General features: G+C 26.8%; 1 protein-coding gene across 1 annotated transcript in view; it reads right to left on the bottom strand.

Moving 5' to 3' along the window:
• The window catches only part of LOC107445612 (A kinase anchor protein rugose), a gene marked incomplete in the record, with an annotated part of 233,809 nt that overhangs the window by 49,433 nt on the left and 162,767 nt on the right, over window positions 1–21,609 (bottom strand).

Genomic DNA, 21,609 nt, shown 5'->3' with positions numbered 1-21,609 from the left:
AATTTAAATAAGTTCTACGCATTATAGTGTAAGGGGGAAAAAAATCGCGATTTTTTATTACTTTTAAGTACATATCATTAATTTACCAGTGAATAATTATGATTACTTGCGATGATTAATTTACTAGTGAATTATGATTAATTTACTAGTGAATAATTTTAATTATGATTAGGAATTACGTAATACTTTGCATTAATTTTAAATTCTATATAAATAGCAATGGAAAGTTGAAGATTTTTTTTATTATGGGAATTTCGTCACGCGTGGTTGAGAACATTTCAATATCCAGTGATGGGGGTGGGGGCATGTGATAATGGCAAAAGATGTAAAGGGAAAAAAAATAAAGAAAACAGTTTTTATTTTCTTAAAAATATTTTTCTTTAGCAAGTGTTATAGATTTCCTTAATTCATAATTGCTTGATTATATTTTTGATAGTAGAATTTTTTTACGCATATAACGCCTATTAAAATTTATTTATAGATTCTGCATTGGCAAAAATTTTTTTTGATTGCATCAATATTTTATCTGAACAAATTCATAATTAATTAAATAATTAAGCCAAGAAATTAATTCTAAAAGTTGTTAATTTTGTAGTTCATTAGTTTAAGCCAGACATTAATTACATTTATAGTTTTTATTCTCTGAAGAGTTAAAATAATGCAAATCTATAAAAAAGAGTTTAGAGTAATTTAGAATTACTACATTTAACTATTAATTTGAATAGTTATATTTCAAAGAAATAGATTAATGATACTCTGAGAAATCAGGGAAATTGATTATATAGAGTGGGAGATTAAAAAAAATCATAAAAAGTACAAATAAAAATAGTAAAATGCTGTTTCGATACAAGAAATAAAGATAATTAGTGTCAAGACACAGAATCAACTGAAACAGTATTAAAAGTTGTTAACACAGTAGTTGTGTTTACCTAGCACACAGTTCCTTCAATTTCAGTATTAGACTCAGAATATTTTTATAATTATTCAGAATATTTTTTTCCATTTAAAAATGCAAACTTAAGAGATAACTATTGCTAACTAACCTAAGGTCTCAATTAAAATATTCCTTAAAAAAAGAAGAAAAAAAATACTGATTTCAGAAATTTTGCTTATCAATTAGTTATAATCTATCAAGACTAAAGACGTGCTATTATCATCTGGAAAGAGACTAGACTATACATTCACAGTAATAATAAATTATAAATTAAGTAAATAAAATAAAAAACATGCACAAATAGCAAAACATAAAAAATTTTGCTACATTTAATTAATCTAAATATGTACGATATAATACTCAAATTATTATACAGATAACGAGAACATAAGTATATATATATATATGTGAATGGCGAGATTGATTTTAAGTAAGTTGTCTTTGAATAATGTTTTGCTTTAAAGTTCATTAAACATACAGAGGCATTACAATCAAACATCGATTGAAACACACAACATCGATTGAAAACCTGAAACCTCACTGAGAGAATATTCATTCATTAGTTCGGTATAGAAATTAAAAATGAAATTGAGCTAAACTATTAAAAAAATACTGAAATTTAACTGATAGAGTAAAAGTTGTTGGTGAAAAGGATGAAAATTATGTAGGAAATAAGATATTTGTACTAAAAAGTACACGTGTATAAGACCAAACTAGTTTTAAAAAAATTTATAAGTAATTTAGAATTTTTAGGGAGGAGTTCTCTCAAAATATTAGGGGCCCAGGACAAATGAACCGAATTCAGTCCTGTGAATCAGTCCGTGCTAATAATATAGGAAACTTATAGTAGAGGATATAGAGCTATAGTAAGAAGAGCTATAGTAGAGGTGAAACTTGGGAGTTCCAACTCCAAAACCGCTATAATTCAAAAAAATTTATTTAATATAAAAAAAGGATCTTTATATTAAGGAACAATTATTTTCAAATTATGCCTTATAAGCTTTTAACTAAACAGACAAAGAGATAGAAAAAATAGAATTTATTAACAAAAGCGAAAGATTTGCCTGTCCGTCGTTTCATATCTTGATAATCTTTAAACACAAATATTTTACAAGAAGGAACAAGTCAAATAGACAATCGAATTTTCTCAGTTCTCATTTTTTTTTTTTAAATTAAATTTACCGTTTTTTTTTCTTTCCTTATTTTAGAAAATTGTCAAAAACTGCAAAATTAAATGTGAAGTTTAAAAATAAGTATAACTGTTAAATTTTAAAATAAATCTCATTAAAAAAATCACTTCGAGCTTTTCTATTTTAAATATTATAAAACAGTTATTAGTTTAAAAAAAATATCAGAATTTCATTTTTAAATTAATGAAACAATATTTAATGCATAACTATCTAAAGTGAGTTAGATATCTATAACTAATTAAAATTATGGATTCAAAAATATAATCAACATTATAAAGCAAACCAATTTAATGTGAATCACAAGAAGAAAATTTAAATTTAGAGTTTTTAGAATAATATAGGGTAATGGCTTGAAGTTTATATTAATTTGTCTAACCTAGTCTTCTTCTCTTTTATAATGTAAGCTATGAGTTCAAATTTGAATCCTTTTAAGTTTGAAACAAAACAATTAAAATACGACAATACATTGTTAAAAAATAATAATAAAGTAGAGCAGAGATAGTTTGTTGTAGCAATTTTATCACACAACAAGTGCTGAAGGATCTTAATAAGTTATAACGAGGATGCAGGTCAGGGGGTGACAGTGCGGCGCACGCGACTCCCTCTTTTATGAAGGGAAAAACATGGGGGACCTCTGAACTCCCACTGAGACTTAGGATTTGTGACTCCGATTACGTGTGTCCCATCTTTAAGAGCAGTTTTACAGAAAAATTCGCTCCAAATAGCTTACAGCTATTAAAATAATTTAAGGTATTAAAAACAGATTATATAGCTTCTAAGTATTATTACCTTAACAATAACTGCGCAATAATTAATATTGATTAATGATAAATATTTTAATTAAAATAGCATTTTCTTTTATGCTAAAAACTATTTAAAAACTAATATTTGAATAAGAAATTTTAAGTTAAGAAAGGTATCAATCGTTCCTTTCCAAAAGACATCAAAATAAACTTATTTTTGACCCAACACAATCATTGTTTTTTAACACAAGGATTGGCAACATTTTGACAAGTATCAGTTATTGACAAACCATCACGTCAAGAAGTTTAAAAAATATTTTTGTGCAGGTATAACTTATGTTGAACAATTGCTTTTGAAATAATTCCACGAATAATTCCTTCACATCAAGAAGTTTAAAAAATCTTGTTGTGCTCTGGTGTAACTTAAAACATAGCTTTTGAAATAATTTCATCACGTCAAGAAGTTTAAAAAAAAGGCCTTGTGCACAAGTATAACTTATGTTGAACATAGCTTTTGAAATAATTCCATGATGAGTGGTAAGGTCAAAAATTAAATATTAATTTCTTATATTTAAAGTGTAAGAACGTGGGTGGAAATGTCTTGGGATTAAAAACAATATAGTTGAAAATTCAAATTATTTAATAAAAAAAAGCTGTGCTCACATAACATCTTAATTTTAAAGTTAGTAGTGTACTTAAACATTCATACGCTAAATAAAGCAGACAACTCAGTAAAAGTTGCTTTAAAGAATAACAGTCGAAAAGTAATTTTAAACATTTTAGTGATTATTTATACTTTTTTTCCCGTTATTTCCTCATAAAAAAAAAAGAAACAAAGTGATTACTTTCGGTATAGAATTAAAATTTGTTATAAAATTAATACAATACGCAGTTATTAAATGTAACTAAGGTCATTAAAAACGAATTTCCATTTACAAACCTCATAAAAATTGTTTTTATTAACACCAAAATTAAAATAAATCTTTAAGTGATTAATTGATTCCTTAGGTTTATTTCCGATTTTATTATGTTAAATTTAATACTTTTTATTCAACTATTTTGTTTCTGAAAGCAATTCGGTTTATAAATTTAGTCAATTTTGTAATTCGTATTTCATGTTGTTGTAAGACTCTAAAATATACTAAATAATTATTTAAAAAAAAGCGTGCAAATTGTAACAATATTTTATATTATTCATAAATATTTTCATTTTAATGATCTACTTAAAGATCCCTATAAAATACGAGAGAGAGAAAGAGAGCTCACCAATAAAAATAAAAGTTATGAATATAAAATGCAATTAAATTTCTTTTGCCTAAAATATTGTACAAAAATTGAAAATTGCAATAAGAATTGGATGGAACAACTGTTTAAATTAAATTCAAAAAAAATAAAAAATACTTCTAATGCGAAATGATTAAAATTTTTGTTTAATAATTAGGTAATAATTTGCTAATTTTTTAACAAAAGTTTAAGACTTAAAATATTAAAAACTAAATTGTAAACACATAAGCTTTATAAGATTGCTCAAAAAAAAATTGGCTACAATTTAGTTATAAAAGTTTGATACATTTAAATGCTCGTTACACCAAATTTATAAAATTATCTCCTATAATTTACAATTAACCCAGACTATTGAAATTATAATGACGGTATATTCAGAACTAGAATAATTTTAGAATAATTTAAACTTTTAACTGTTAATAATCCTATATTTATTTATTAACATGCATTTATATATTAGACCCTTTTTTTTAAAAAAAAAAAAAGTTATCAACGCAGGTTTTAAACTATAACAAATTTTTGAGGTCAAAACTCTTGTTATAAGAAGTAGTTAAATGATAATTAATCTTTTGGAGCAAAATATTAAAACATCTTGATTTTTTATTGTTCGTTTAAAAAGCTTTTTCTCTCTCTTTTTTTCAAAAACCAAACTGGAAATTTTCTTGGGAGCTCTATTTATTTAATGTAAAAAAAAGTGGGCAGGAAAAATGTCAATATATGAGAAATATTTATGAATCTCGCTTGCTTAATATTTCAGTATTTTATATACTTTAAATTATTTTGACCATGAAAACTCTACTTAAGTATAATGAAAGTTTTAAAAATATATTAAGCACTTGAAAAGTATCTTTAAAAATTTATAAACACAATAACATTTTATAAAATTTATAATTTAATGTGCGGTAGTGGTTGATAGGCGGAAAAATAAAATTATATAGTAGGTTTTGTCTTTACATTAAAGACTCAAAATTAACTAAAAATTTTGAAGCATCAAAAGACCAGAATATCAAATCATTCAGCTCAATTCATGATTAAAAGTAAAACTCGAGTGAAATTTTTTTTAGATGCCGTTATGTAGAAGTTGATCAACAAATTATAAAAATATCGAATTTGAGGTAACATAAAATACTCATGAGAAGCAACTGTATATATTAAAAAAAATGTTTTGATTAAAAAACCAAAAGGTAAATAAAATATCTCACATTGCAGACTGAGACAATAAATGGACATGGAAGTTTTAAAAAATAATGAATGCTTTCTTCCAGTTCATTGCTTAAATATGAATTAATCAGACAGAGCGAAATAACCTAATTGATTACATCAGTTTAACAATGCCTAGTTATATCTTCAGATCGATGTATTATTTCTAAAATAAACATAAACAAAAATAATGAAATATATTGTTTCTGGTAATAAATGAATAATTTTTATTCAGAAATTGCTTTTCTTGGTCAACTTTTTTTCATAATTTTATTTGCAAATAGCTAAAAGACATGGGTTTCCGGAGAATATGATGCTGTTAATTTTCAGCAAACCAACACCGGTACATCCCACCAGGATATAATTTTAATAAAGAATAATAGTATTAACTATAAATAATAGTTATTTATAATTAAATAATTTATTGTGTTTTCTTTAAATTTTATAACCATCGTTGAACAACCGACCCAATTCTTTGCGTTTACGACTACTATTGATCAATTCCGTAGCCTTGTAATTTTGAACTATAAAATAGTAACGAAAATTTTACGTTTAAAATAATTTCGGAATAATTTGTTTAGACACAAAGTTCCATTTGAATCTTCGTCAAACTCATTCCCTGATAATGAAGTTTAATTTAAAATTTGATCTGTTTGATAACGATTAAAATATAGTTTAATTAAAGAACTGGCAAAAGTAGACGTCGACCACGTCGTCTGAGAGGGATAAAAAATGCAGACTCCCAGAATAACTTTAAAAAAAATATTGATTTAATAGAGGAATACAATGAATGATCTTATGCTTGAACCCAAATACTATAAATTTAACCCTTGTTTTCTAATTTATATGCACTAACAATACAATGCAAAATGTCTGAAAGTGAAGAAACTTAACTGTAGAACCAATCCTTATCATGGAGAGCATGCATTTTAATTTTAAAAAAAATAATTAATGAATAAAAAAGTTTTACATCAAAAAAGCATTGAATAAAAGACATTAAAATAATTATTAAAGAGAAAAATACTTAGTTTAATTTATAAATATCTAGCTCCCGATTCGCATAATTTTAAACACCTGTTTTTTTGGTTTATTTATTTATTTATTTTTAATTTTATTCAAACCAGGTTGGGTTTTTTTCCGGTTCAAACCAATTAAAAAAAGCAATATGTTGAATAATATTTTAGGCCTTTAATAATTTAAATTAACTAAACTCTTCCAAAGTATTTCATAGTATTTAACTATTAATTAATATTTTCAAAAACAATTAAAAAATATACAGTTTTTTTCTCCTAATTATGCAAACATAATAATAAAAAAACGAAGAACTGAATACTTTCAATATGCTTTCATATTACTTTACAACTCAACTTCCTATAGAATTAAACACTCAACAAATAAATTTTATTTCAGTACTTTTTTTTCTTTTTTTCAGTAAAGCATGTTAAAAGAGTGATTTATCCCCATTTGCTTGCCTGTTAATATAAAAAGGCAATATATCAGTTTCATTTATTTAATATCATTATTTAGCTGAATAAAATTTATAATATTAGCATTAATTAAGCTTTATGAATTATACATCTCTTGTTTTTTTTAATACATTGTATCAATAACAATTTTAATATATTTAAAATAATAAATATATCGTATATATTTTATATTAATAATAATTTAAAAGTTTTTTGAAATAAATGAAATGATGAAAAGGTTTAAAATGACATGGGTTGGTTATAAAATAGTTAAGTAATTTTTAGAACTAATGGTTTAATAATAAATAAAGAGTAAACTACTTTTCTTTATTTATTTTAACATAACAGACCTTTAAATTTAATAATATCTGAGTTCGTAGTGGTCCTGAAAAAAAAATTATTTTGTCGTTATTTGTCCTTTATTTTTAGCTTTTTGACCTGATATTTTCGATTTGCGTGCGTTCAGAACATCCCATTTACCACTAATGCAGTTCTTAAAATAATCAGTTTGAATAAACGAAAGATTTGGACTCTTGATCTTATAGCTTTTTATTTTAATTGATAGTCCATCTAGAAAATTATTTTTGAACACAAATGCTTGCACACGTATATTCACTGCTTTCGTTTCGAAAATATTGAAACCGCACTTTAAAATATGTGATTAAAGATGTCTTAAACTCAATTGTAAAATTTAAATAAATATTGATATGAAGGAATATTAACTAATTAATACTGATTACTTTTTAATGAACAGTACCATTAAAATTTCCTAAATATTGATCTCAACTTATTATGAGTTGCTCAATGCTTCATTAATCAAATTCTACTGGAAAAATTGTTAAAACTTTTTCAGAATAAAAAAAAATACTGAAATAAAAAATAGTATATTTTAAAATTATTTGCAGCAAAGTTTGCCCTATTGCACTTAGGTTGAGCAAATTATACTTTTTTTTATGTGTCCTTTGTTGTTGTTTGTCCTTTTTAAAAGTAGTCTGATACACGTATACTGTACCAAAAATGTCTTTTGGCCCACTAAGAGGTCTACAGTTTGCTTACTAATATAATGCAGCATTAAATAAAATGAAAAAAGATCATAATGCAATTGTTAACACTGGTAATTGAAAAAAAATTCTAAACATAAAACGAAAAGTAAAGAATAAAACTTAGACAAACACTTCATTTCTATTTAAGCTTTTGATTGTAACAAGCAAAATGCGTCCTAATTTTTTTAAGTTTTTTTCTTTTCTTTTTTAAATTTTATTTGTTTAATAATTAAATTATTTTACTGATTTTAAAAATAATCTGAAAATAGATTTGGTAATGTTGTATTTTATTTTAAACATTTTAGAACATTTTACTCCTATCAATTTATTTTTATAGACTTTTTTGCAGGAAAGCTAACAATTATATTATTATATATTTATTGACAATTATATTATATAATTATTATAATGTTTAGATATAACAATTATATATCTAAACAATTAACAATTATATATTTATGTTTATTTAAAGAAATACAGACTCTTATTAGTGTTTAAACTTAAAAGTAGGAAATTTTTATGAGAAAACTTAATATTTTTTCATTTGGTAATATTTAAATTAAGACTATTAAAAAATTAAAATTTTAATTATGAAAAAAAAAACAAGCTTGGTGTTTTTAATATAAAAACATTTGGTCTAAGCCCAACTCTGCCATCAGTAGTACAAGAACTTGGGGACTAGCTCGAAACGGTTAATGGTAAAAATAGATTATAAAAAAGTGTAAAAAAGAAATATAACAAGCCGCAGTGGGTAAACGATAAGCTTTAGAAAAACCGTCCGAAGTTTCAAATAACGGCAACAATTGTCCCAAGAGACCTTGTTATAAAGGATTAAGTGAGGCACATAAAAGAGAGAGGGAAAAAAATTGAATGCGTCAATTAAAAAATGGGGAAAATCTCTGCCAAGTATCAAGAGGATGAGTATCATACGAATTAAAGAAAATTTTGCAATAAAAAAAAATACTTTTACAAAATTTCATATAAAAATTTAGAAATGTAATTAAAGAAAATTTTTTACACAAGAATATAATGTAACTTAATTTTTTCGTTCTGACTTATAGTTGGAGGAAGTGTGATTTAGAGGAAATAAGTAAGATGAAAATTTTACAATGAGAAAAGAATTCATTATTTACATTGAAATCTAATATCAATTTTACATTGAAAGAAGAATTGTGAACTTCATTTGCAAAGAATGATAATAATTTAAAGGAAATATAATTTAGCAGAAAATTTTCAACCAGAAAAAAAAATATATCGAAAATTTATTCGTTATGAATTATAATAATTTAGGTGAAATATAATTTAATAAATTTCAAAATGTTAAAATTAAATAACTAAATTTTATTTGCTGTGAAATACGATAATTAAGAGAAAATGTAATTTAGAGGAAAATTTTACCAAAAAGAAAATAATGTAACAAAAGTTTATTATAATGATTCTAATAAAGAAAAATATTTATATTTTTTTCTTAGATTCTTTCTTACTTATATTTTTACTTATTTCTTCTGTACACAGAGTCTTCAGCCGACAGGGATCGAACTCACTACCTCTTAGACATGGGTTTAACAACCTACCAACCAGGCTATCCTGGCTTCGCGCTCAGGAATAGCTCAGGAAAAAGCGCAAAAGCATTATTCTGAAAAATTCAATAACTGATATCCAAAATATAATAAAAATATGGGGAATATTTCCATTTTCAGAAATGAAATGTTAAGAGAAAGAAATAACAAAATGTCATGGGTAGATTTATTTTAAAGATAGGGGGAAAAAATCTAAAAACTGCAAAACATTCATCATTTTTCATAATTCGAGTTCGCAGAAATTTCAGACTTTTTCTTATTTTCCCACTCTCGTGGCTTTATTGTTTAACATAGAAAATTTTACAATAGGATTTAAAATTGTTTTAATGCACACCCCCACATGCAAAATCTAAAAATTATGAAGCCTTGCTTCCTTATTCTTCTATAAAAAAATAACTTTAAAAAAAAATTAATAAATAAATTTTTTTGTATCCTTTAAAGTGCGGTTTAAAATAAATAAAATTAATGTGCGATAGAATCGAAATCTCATACACATGTGTGGGAAATAAATGTTGTTGCATGGGAAAAGGATAAAAAATAAATAAAGATAAGCTAGGCGCCAAGTTTGACTGGCGAGGGTGCTAACTACGTTAGGATTCATGGTGTGACAAAAGGCAGAACACCCCTGGCTGCAGGAGTTTTGAAACTAGGAAAATGAAGCTGACCAGATAAGGCACATAAAATCCAATTTCCGCTTCCGACATTTAAAGACATTATAATCAGCGGCAAACTTCACTGAACAAGAAATAAAAGATTTTGAGACACTCTTCTAACATTTAAGGAAAGAAAAAAAAAAGAGTTTTTTTTTTTCTTTGTGGAAAAGAAGAGGAAGATAAGAGCAAAAAGCGGCAGAGAGATAATTCAATAAGATGTACAGTAATAATTCCTATCTCACTCCGAGTAATTCAAAACTTCGAATGTGATCCCGAAGACAAGAAGAAAAAAAAAATAGAAATACTTAGTAATTTAGCTACGTTTCAAGAAAGTTACATCTAAAACAAGTGGCATCAAGAGAAAAAAGAATTTTAAAGGCAAGATATAACTAAGAAGGAAAAAGCTGTTGGTTACACTCTATGTCTGCTTATACAAAAAAAAAAGTCGACAAGAAAGCCTCAAAGTTGATTTCATAAAAAAGAGAGAAGAAAAAAGAAAGAAAGAAAGAAAAGGGATATATGAATAGTAATCGTTAAATCTGAAAGTTATTTTTATCAACCTATTGATTATTATGCGTAGATATAAGGCGTATTGACCAAAGTGAGCTTGAATTTTTTCTTTAAATTTTAATCAGTTGAAATGGTACTTGCATACTTTTTTTTTTAAAATTAACGTAATTCAGTTAACACTAGATTGCCCAAGGAGGTCATTTTGACTGCTTTTTAATTTCAATTAGAAAAATAATGATGACACAATTTCTTAGAAATTTGTGACTTTTTGCACAACATATAATTTTTTTATTGTTAATATTTACTAATAACTTGTTATATAACTGAAAATAATATCAAAAATATTAAAAATTAATTTTAAACAAATTTCTTTATACATTAGTTATTCTTTCACAATGTAGTCATTTTGACTGCTTTTGGGCAATATAGGTATTTTAGTCTTTCAAGTGTAAAAAGTCTCGATCAATGGTTATCTCAGCAGTTACTAAAAGGTGTTCCGCGGAACTCTAGAGTTCCGTGGAAAGGTCAGAGGGATTCTCAGAAATCAGGACTGTATCTCACCAACTTTGATTAAAACCTGTAATTATTTTTAAGCCCCTCTAATAATTCAATATTTTGGTTATTTCCATTAAATTATTTAACAAAAATGTAAGAGAAGAAAAAAGGAAGAAAAGAAAAAAACAAGCTTTATGTTAAACAAACAATATAAAAAAACATTAGTAAAAAAATTTCAATAGCATTTCCAATCAAACTTTTCAATTAAAAATATAACAGTATCTTACAATAAATAAATATGTTTCTCTGATAAACACGTTCACAACTTTTCTTTTTCGTTTTCATTTCAACACAACCATATTTCAGCTTATTTTATTCATTTCCAGCTTTCTTAAGCATTCAACAAAAACCACATTCTGAAATAGACCATAAGCCTCTACATCAGGGGTTTCCAACTTGCAAGAGGCCGGGGCCACAATTAAACACACAAATCAAATGGCAGGCCGCAACTTTATCAAGATTTTATGTATGACTCTTTTATGTTTGAAGGAACATAAATGTTACTGTCAGATTCTTACCAAGTTGTAAAAAACAAAAGTATTGAATTACAAATTAAAATAAGAAGTAGATTTTTAAAAATATTTAATTGCATATTAAAAAATTCGGACTATAATAACTTTAATGTGCACCCATATATTAAACACTAATGTGCAACAGATATCTAATTGTTAAGATATAAAACTTCAAAAAGGTTGGTATTAAAACTAGCACACAAAATATTCAATGACAAAATTGAGGTTTGTCTGCTGCAACCACCAGAGAATAGATATTTACATTTAAAATTTACAAATGTGTGTGTAAATATTTTCGTCCAAAATGAGTGGTTTCAAAAAGTTAAATCGGAGAATTTGTTCGAGAAAATTTCTGAAACGCACATGCTAAATTATATTCACAAAATACAAAAAAAATTAAATAAAAAAGAGCAACATACACGATTATTTTTGTATTTGAATAAATATTTTCTTGCATGCAAAACCTGAGAAATAATTTTTTTTGCACCGTTGGTATGATAAATTTCGCAGGAACGAGGAAATTAGGTTTTTATTAAGGAGAAAAGTATTTTAAACCCATATAGATTTTTTACGAAAATTGTCCGCAAAAAAATGACAACTAATATATTTTAGTTCGCGGGCCACAAAAAGAGGCTCCGAAGGCCGCCAGTTGGAAACCACTGCTCTACATGAATTAAACTGGTATAAAACCTTATTTTTAGACTAGTTTTAAAGTTGCTGTTGCTGTCTTGCTTATATCAAGGGTGAATGTTTCCAAATTTTGGAGGATGAATTTTGCAAGTTCTGGCTCCTGAAGCCTGGCTGACCTTTGATAAAAATTAGATTTCTTCCGTTTTCAAAATAATTAGAGCGCGAAATAATTAGCAAAATATTATTATAATAATAACAAATTAGATATGGCGTGTAAAAATTATTCTTTTCAAAAAGCATTAAATATATTAAGTCATATAGGACAGTATTAAAAAGCTCGTAATTGTTTAGATAAATCTACAAACCTTCTTTGCGCGTAATTATCACACACATTTTTTATTCTCATTATTTGTTTATTTTTATTGTGCTGAGTACATCCTCAGAAAAATCAGTGCAGTTTAACTAAAGGAAAGAAATCTTGAAGCATGATAAATACCATGCAAACTTACTCCAATCTTAATTATGGGCTAAATTTGAATCATGTTTAATTTGAACCACAGTATTGCAAAGCCAAATTGAAAAAAGTTCATATTTTGTCTTGACCTATTCCTCAAGATTCTCCTTACATTTCAAAACTTCATGGTCACATATTTTTACATGGGCATTAATGTTGTTTCTTAGCCTCCTCTGTTAGACCTGAAAATAATCACCCGCCACATGGCGAGCCGGCGAAAGAAAATGGCGACTTAAATTAAATAAGCAACCGGTCGTTTTTTTCAATCTTTTATCTAATTGCTTTATTGCACATCGAGTTTGAATTTTCTTGCATGGCGAAGTTAAGACAGAATGTTTAATTAAATTTTTTCATATATTTATATAATTTTTAACGTTGAATCAACTTTTTATAGCCGTAGATAATTTCTAAAGCAAAATTTAAAAAAAAAAAAAAAATCTAATCCAAGCAAAAAATCAAAATCAAAACGTGACTTTTAAAGGAATAGGTGTTGGGCCGGTATTGGTCACCAGCCCATTAGTGACAACTACTTGAGTCTACTGGCAACTGACTACTAACTGAAACCCTCTGCATATCTATAGTTTGTCTACGGTAAGAACTCCCCATGACACGAAGTCTGAAACCGTCTGTTGCTATGGAAATAAGAATAGCGCATTTCAGGGAGGGTAGCTTCTCTTCACTCTATGAATAACACAATTGACCGAAGAAAAAGATGACCTTTCTCTCTCGGAGCCGACCCAAAACCTATCCCAAACAATGACCCTACACCCCTACTTGAAATAGTTATGCCTTGTTACCGCCACGGGTCCAGACGAATGGATAGGGGAGTTCTTACTTTAGACAAACTATAGTTCTGTCCTTATCTTCAAGACCACTACTCAGTTCTAGAGCTCTACTCGCCGATCGAGAAGAGCTATGGTAGTATCATCGCAGTAAGATGGAATAAAAATTAAATAAATAAAACCTTCCTTCCAGGATGAATTATATTAAACATATAATCAAATTTGAGATGCTAGTAAACTATTCCTACAAATCCCGTGTTTTTAAAGCGGATACTGCACTTGGTTGCCTGAATCCCAAAACTCATTTTTTTTAATGTCCTTCCGTGCTGCCGGAGGTTGTGGCTACAGCCTCTTTCCCATTTCACGGGTGGACAGCTTCCCACCAGCATCTGAGTCAGATGGATGCGCGAGAAAAAGACCGTATGTAATCGGTTTACGTGCATACAGGAGTGTAGGGGGTGTAGGGGGACTATCATTAGTCGCACTTGACTGCTTTCGAATAACTCACCCCCTAGAATGATCAGGGAGTGCGAAAACTTTTTGGAAAAAAGGGGATCTTTTCGTTTAATGAGGATGTTGTGCAACAAAATGATTGAAGGGGATTATACGATGAAGGAGGGATGCTCAGTTTTGGTAGAGTTTATGATGAACGGCAAAATAATGAAGGACTCTCTTGCCCAATTTTAAAGTATATAACCCTACTCGAGGCATTATTACTCGTATGTATGCGGCATTAGATGATGAGTTTGCATAGCGTGAAGAGCTACTGCTCTTTGGCTACAGAGATATAAGATTTTAAGAACATAAATTTCGTCGAATTTTTTTTCTTTTTTTTCTTCACAGAATATTCAAAAAAAGGAGAATTAAAAATACATTTGGAACGACCATTTTTAAGATGGTTCTAAAAAGATGGTTCTTATAAGAAGGTTGCTATCATTGGACAATCTCCATTATTTTGTAGTCGTTGACAGTACACGAGCAATCTTTTAATGGTTTAGAGCAATTTAATAAGTATAAAATAGTAGTGTTTATAGCAAATTTATTTACGTTTAAAGAAAGTTCCTGTACCACACCAGAAGGTAAAATGTAGAATCTTTTTTTATTTTTAATTTTCCAATGTAAAAAAAAAAATATGGATATCAAAGAGGTATTAATGACATTTTAGTTGTAACTGAGAACATTTAAAACTGTTACATCAGCATTATTTAATCATTTTAGCAATGGTTGTATAATTTGTTACAATCAATTTACATATCGACTGCCAGTTGCTATGACCCCAACCATGGAAATTATATGTAGGTTTACATTTCACAAATTTTTTGAATTATGCAATAATTAGAGGTTAAGTCGAAACACATCAGGAGTACATTACATCTACAAATTCGAAAAAAAATCTGATAAATTTTTTTTTCTTGATAAGTACTCACACCAAAAAATCTCGGAACATTGGAAACAGCTGCCATTTAAGGATTATATAATGCTCATCATGATTTCAAATATTTTTTTTTACTGATTTGTATTTCAGGTGATACAGTATTAAAGTAATTGATCCATTTTTTAAAATTTCCTTCCGTTTGATCGACATTTTTCCAATATTTATTTAGGATTTCATAATGGTAACATCTATATCTAGATATATGTGTAGTATGGAAAGTAATAACTACATTAACACGCACAAAAATATAAAAAAGCATAAAACAACATAAGGTTAAACAAAATTATCCTAAGGATCTTTAGCTAATTATCAATTTCAAAGGAGCAGCAGGCGTTATTAGTTTCATATTATGCAACATAGAGATTTATAATGAAATAATACATTGAATAATATTTAAATCTTCTTCATATTTTATAAAAGTGGAAAATTGGTTTTATCGAGAAAATTGAAAATGAAACGAATTAAAAAAGCGTCAGAAAGCTTTTACCGATTTTTTTCCCTCGTCTTCAACATAAATATTTTTTATTCTTATTTTTCTTTTAATTATAATATAAAAAGTTACAAATTAAAAAGTCACATATTAAAAGTTACAAATTTTGATCCCGTCAGTTCAAACATAAGTTTTATCTAAACTGAATGAAAATATGCTTAAATTAAAGCAACCTTTCAGAGTTTCAATTTCTATTTGCCCAACAAGTAGAAATAGGTATCTTATCTGAAGTAAAATTTCCAATTTCAAGTATAATCCTATAACTTATTATTATTACCTTTATAACAGCAAATTTACTCACATTTTTCACACAATCTTCCAGCTTTAAATATGCGAAGAAGTTTTTACACGCTACATGATTATTAAAAGCATTCAAATTTTATCTGATAAAATACATTTCTACAAAAAATATTAGTTTGATGGGTGAGTATCACAGAAATTAGTTCTATTTAGATAAATCAAAAAAGTGCTCTTACAACAAAAACAACAACACGACAAGACAACAACAAACGACAAGAAAAACTGTAACTCTAGTACTTGAATTATTTTCATTTTCTAATATAAGCTATTAATTTTCTCTCAAAAAAACAGATGGCTAGAGTTTTCTATAACAGTTCTTTTGTATTTATCATAGAATCGTGCCTTTTATGTTAAAAACAGAACAGATCAAATTGTTTTTCCAAATAAAACCGAGCGAGTTCAGCATGTATGCGTTTAGACACAGTTTAGTAAAAATTTGATACTTTCTTAATGTGACAAAATTATCTAAGATTTGGAATTNTTTCACACAATCTTCCAGCTTTAAATATGCGAAGAAGTTTTTACATGCTACATGATTATTAAAAGCATTCAAATTTTATCTGATAAAATACATTTCTACAAAAAATATTAGTTTGATGGGTGAGTATCACAGAAATTAGTTCTATTTAGATAAATCAAAAAAGTGCTCTTAAGATAAGAAAAACTGTAACTCTAGTACTTGAATTATTTTCATTTTCTAATATAAGCTATTGATTTTCTCTCAAAAAAAACAGATGGCTAGAGTTTTCTATAACAGTTCTTTTGTATCTATCATAGAATCGTGCCTTTTATGTTAACAACAGAACAGATCAAACTGTTTTTCCAAATAAAACCGAGCGAGTTCAGCATGTATGCGTTTGGACACAGTTTAGTAAAAATTTGATACTTTCTTAATGTGACAAAATTATCTAAGATTTGGAATTCGAAATAAGCGTAGAAAACTTATAAGAATTCGTATTACGACTAAAAGCAGTTTTCCTCCTACTTTTTAATTAAGTTAATATAAATAAATAGAAGAAAAACTAGGTTATAGAATTAGGAAATGAAAACACGCCATTTATTAAATTAGTAAAACAAAATATCGAGTACTCAATAAATTTAAAATGAGTCAAGCGAAAAATTTTTGAAATGCAGTACACTCTTGATAACTCGAAAACCTTGTTATGTCAAAAAAATATTTTCACCCTTGGCATTATATATCCACTTAATGTTAATTTGAATTCTTATGTCGAAGAGTTTCTTCTCAAAACCTTGTTATGTAAAATTTTTATNAATGTTTTTTTTTTTTTTTTTTTTGGAAAAATCAAGAAGTAAGTTTATAGTAAACCAATCACTTTCTATTTAATGCATAATTATTTTTGTCTTACTTTTAAAAATAAAATTAAATTATGTTGTATTTAGACTTAAAGTCAACTATAATTACATGCATATTTAACAGTAGTTATTCTTATGTTTCATGACTCTTCTTTTTAGAGTCATGACTCTTCTTTTTAGAGTCATGAGTTTTGTTTCATGACTCTTCTTTAATATTTTATAATATATTTTTCTACTTTTTAGAACAGATTTAGTTCTGAACTTGTTACCTCGAAAAATCGCTATCTCGAAATTTTTTAGCATCCTTCAACTTCGAGATATCGAGCGTATACTGATAAATGGTTTAAAATTTTTAGTGGAAGCTATATCTTAACTTGCCAAACAATCATTTCTTAAAAAATAATAACTTCTCTGTAATTTATAACCATCCCAATTAAATGGTAATGTTATGTAAGCACAGATTTTATTTTAAGCTCCTGGCAGAATATTTTTTTCCAGTTAGTTTATGCTTTTATATTTTATTCCTCGGTTACATAAATTTCATAATTTACGCGTTGTAGTGAGTAAAAAGGATTTAAATCACTACAATGCGTAAATAATTAAAATAGATACATGTCAGCAAAATATTTGTAAATCTTTAAATGTTTTTAGTCTTATCGCCATTTCAGAAGAAGGGACATATTTTTTACGACCGCCTCCAAAAATCTTCCTTGAAAAGTGTGAAAAGTATCAACCCTGTAGTTATCAAGGATTTTTTTAATACTAATAATTAACAAAAAATGTAAAGTCAGAATGAATTTGAACATAATTCCTGTAAATGAAAATGTTTTGAGCAACTTGAAAGATAGTATTTATTTTAATTAGGATATATTTAAAGCCTACTTCTTTCAAGCAGATAAGGTATTCTGTTTATTAATTATTATATTTTTTAATGAAATATTTTTATTGAACATAGCTAGCAAATTTTTAAGTTTGCAAGCATTTATAAAACTTTAAGAATTGAGTAGAATCTTTTTTCAGGGTTCCCACTCAATTTCAGAAACAAAACTCCCTGACTTTTCCAGGCATATCAGAAAAATTTTAATGAAAATCCATATCATATTTTATCCATAACATGCAATTTTTAATGAAAAAACTTTGATTTCTAATGTCAAATATTAGATTTTGTGAGACTTGGAAAAGTTTCACTAAAAAGTGGAATTTTATAAAATAATAAAAATAGATGTCTAACTTAGAACTATTTAACTAGAATCTCAATAATTTATTATTACTGTTACTGACAATTTTAAGACTGGTAATTTTCCAGGTATAATATAAGAATTTTCCAGGTTTTTTGTAAAAAAATTCCAACTTTCCCTGACTATTCCCTGTTTTTTAGAGTTAAAGTAAAAACCCAGACAAATCCAGGCTTTCCCTGTTCTCACTGACTCGTGGGAGCCTTGTTTATTTATTTGCTTATTTTTGAAGCAATAGCAATATATAGAATAAAGTAGAATTTTTAACAACTTGGAAACACAGTCTGCATCCAAATTATTTCAACTATACAATCTAGCTTTATCCATTAATTAAAGTTAAGGCAAAATCAAAAATATATAGAGAGATGAATAAGCAAGGAATAAACTACTATTTAATGGAGAGAAGAAAAAAAACTTTGAAGAAAAAAAACTGATTAATTCAATATTTTTTTCCCATTTTTATTTTAATTATTTACTTATTTTGTGCAAACTTAGAATGTTTTGAAAGAGAGAGAGAGAGAAATAAGTCAAGGGTTGTAAGAATAAGCTTGTAAGAGTCGAGAAGAGAAGACAACCAAAATGGTGGCCTTTCACACAAGAGTAAGGAAATCTCAATTGTTGTGAGGGAGGTATTGAGAGGGCGTGTTCAAGGGAAGAGATGAAGGCGGAGGAAAGCGTGCAAGATGAAGGAGGGTGTCAAACAGAGCTACTGCATTGCGCATCCCGCATCGATTATTGCATTGACCCATCTCTCTGACTTGGGAAGATCTTCCTTCTTTAATGAATACGTCAAAGTGATACGCCATTGCGAATAGCGTCCAATTCTACTTTTAAATATTATTTCAGCATCTAGTATATTTTATGCAATACAACGGGACCCCAACAAATTATTCAATTAAAAGATTTTTATTTTAGTATCACATAGTTCTAGATTCTATTGTGCAAATCATTGAGATCGGTTACCATTGCAATCTCATTCACTAAAGTTGTTTACTGTTAATTAATTTTTGGTTACCATAAAAACACGTTAATTCTTTTAAATATTTAATTATTTAGTAGAATAGAGCAAGAAGTAAATTACTAATATTTCACTATTTTAAATAGTGATTCAGTATTTAATCTTTTAATTGCATAGGCTGTCTAAACACAGTTTTATATAAAATTATAAAGGCATAGATAATTTATTAAAAAGTATATTTGCGGTTTAACAATTGTCTAACAGTAATTAAATATCTATTTACAAAAATGTTGCATAATAAAATAATATCATGCATTTATTTTTAGTATAATAAAGGACCAATATTTAGTTTTCAGTTTTTAGCTTTCAATTATGGAAACAAATACAAAAACGTAATAATAACAAAGAATAATATCAAGAAGAAGTGATAAAGAATTTACAGGTAAATACAGCTATAACTTTCATTCATCTTATACTTAAGACAGTCAAATATAGCTAGATGTTCTACGTTTATTTTAAATCATATCAAACGACTTTCGATCCAAGAAAAAATTTTTTTATGATATACAGAGAAAAATTTCTTCTATTGTTCTAGAAAATTTCCATTACAGTTCCTTAACTCTTAAAATTGGGTTATCAATTAATAATGATTGGATTTGGTGTGTTATTAGGCAAATACTAAAAAATAAACCAAATAAAATCTATAAAAAAAATACATTAGCGTCATGGCAGTCATTATCTCAATTTCAAGAAGACTTTACTGAAATCGAAAGTAGAAAATATGTTTTTAACCCGAATTTAATGTTTAGATTATAAATTCTTAATACGTCGCATCGAATATTAGATTTAGTAGCACATGAAATCTAAGTAGGACATGCTGATTAAGACGTAATATTTTTAATGAAATAACTATACATAATAATCATTACGTCATTAATCCTCCAGTACTTTATCAATAGCTATTTTTTAATAGTTTACATACAAATATCTTAACTGTTTAATTTAAATTACTTTTTACAATACGCAATAATTTAAAAGGAAATTAATAATAGAAATATATAATAATAATTTACACTATATGATTTCTGGTCGTAAAAATTGTCACTAGTGCTCCATAACTTTGGGCCAAATACATTAAAACTATTTTAGAACCAATTAATTTTTACTTGTCATTCGGAAACAATTTGATTTCTGGTTGTAAAATTTGTAACTAGTGCTACATAACTTTTGGGCCAAATATATTAAACTGGTTTTAGAACTAATTTATTTTTAGTTGTGTATCTAACTTTCGGGAAGATGGTTTGCTTTGGCCAAAAATGAGTGAAATTTGATATGATTTTTCAGAGAAAGGTTCTAAGCGACATTTTTGAAATGCAACTCTTAGATTTTAACACGTTGTAGGAAATTTAATCAAGTTAGAACAATGAACAAAATAATATTAATAAGCAAGTCNATATTAAAACTATTTTAGAACCAATTAATTTTTACTTGTCATTCGGAAACAATTTGATTTCTGGTTGTAAAATTTGTAACTAGTGCTACACAACTTTTGGGCCAAATATATTAAAATTATTTTAGAACCAATTAATTTTTACTTGTTATTCGGAAACAGTTTGATTTCTGGTCGTAAAAATTGTCACTAGTGCTCCATAACCTTTGGGTCAAATAACTGGTTTTAGAACTAATTAATTTTTAGTTGTGTATCTAACTTTTGGGAAGATGGTTTGTTTTAGGTAAAAATTAGTGAAATTTTATTTGATTTTGCAGAGAAAGGTTCTAAGCGACATTTTTGAAATGCAAATAGATTTCTTATGAGAAAGATCGCAATTTAGTCTAATTTAACTGTGTTCTGCTTTTCTTCATTTCCTTATATTGTATGTTCTATTTTCTCTTAGATTTTAACACGTTGTAGGAAATTTAATCAAGTTAAAACAATGAACAAAATAATATTAATAAGCAAGTCAGTTTGTATTAATGAATAAAAAAGATAAAACAGGTCAAATTGGTTAAATAAATAAAATAATAAGCATGCGAAATTTTACTTAAAAAAAAAAATAATAAAATAAAAATAAAAAACCGGTCAATATGGATTCATGAACAAAATAATGAATAGGTTAGTTTAAACTATTGAACAAAAAGATAAAACAGGACAGCTTGGACCGACGAATAAAAGAAAACAGATCAATTTTGATTAATGAGCAACATGTTAAATAGGTCAGTTAGCAATATGTGTTAATTAGGTTTATTGAACAAAATAATAAACATGTTAGCTCAGACTAAT

This window comes from Parasteatoda tepidariorum, chromosome 4, assembly GCF_043381705.1.
Source record: "Parasteatoda tepidariorum isolate YZ-2023 chromosome 4, CAS_Ptep_4.0, whole genome shotgun sequence".
Lineage (NCBI taxonomy): Eukaryota > Metazoa > Arthropoda > Arachnida > Araneae > Theridiidae > Parasteatoda > Parasteatoda tepidariorum.
This window is presented reverse-complemented; position numbering and strand designations above follow the sequence as displayed.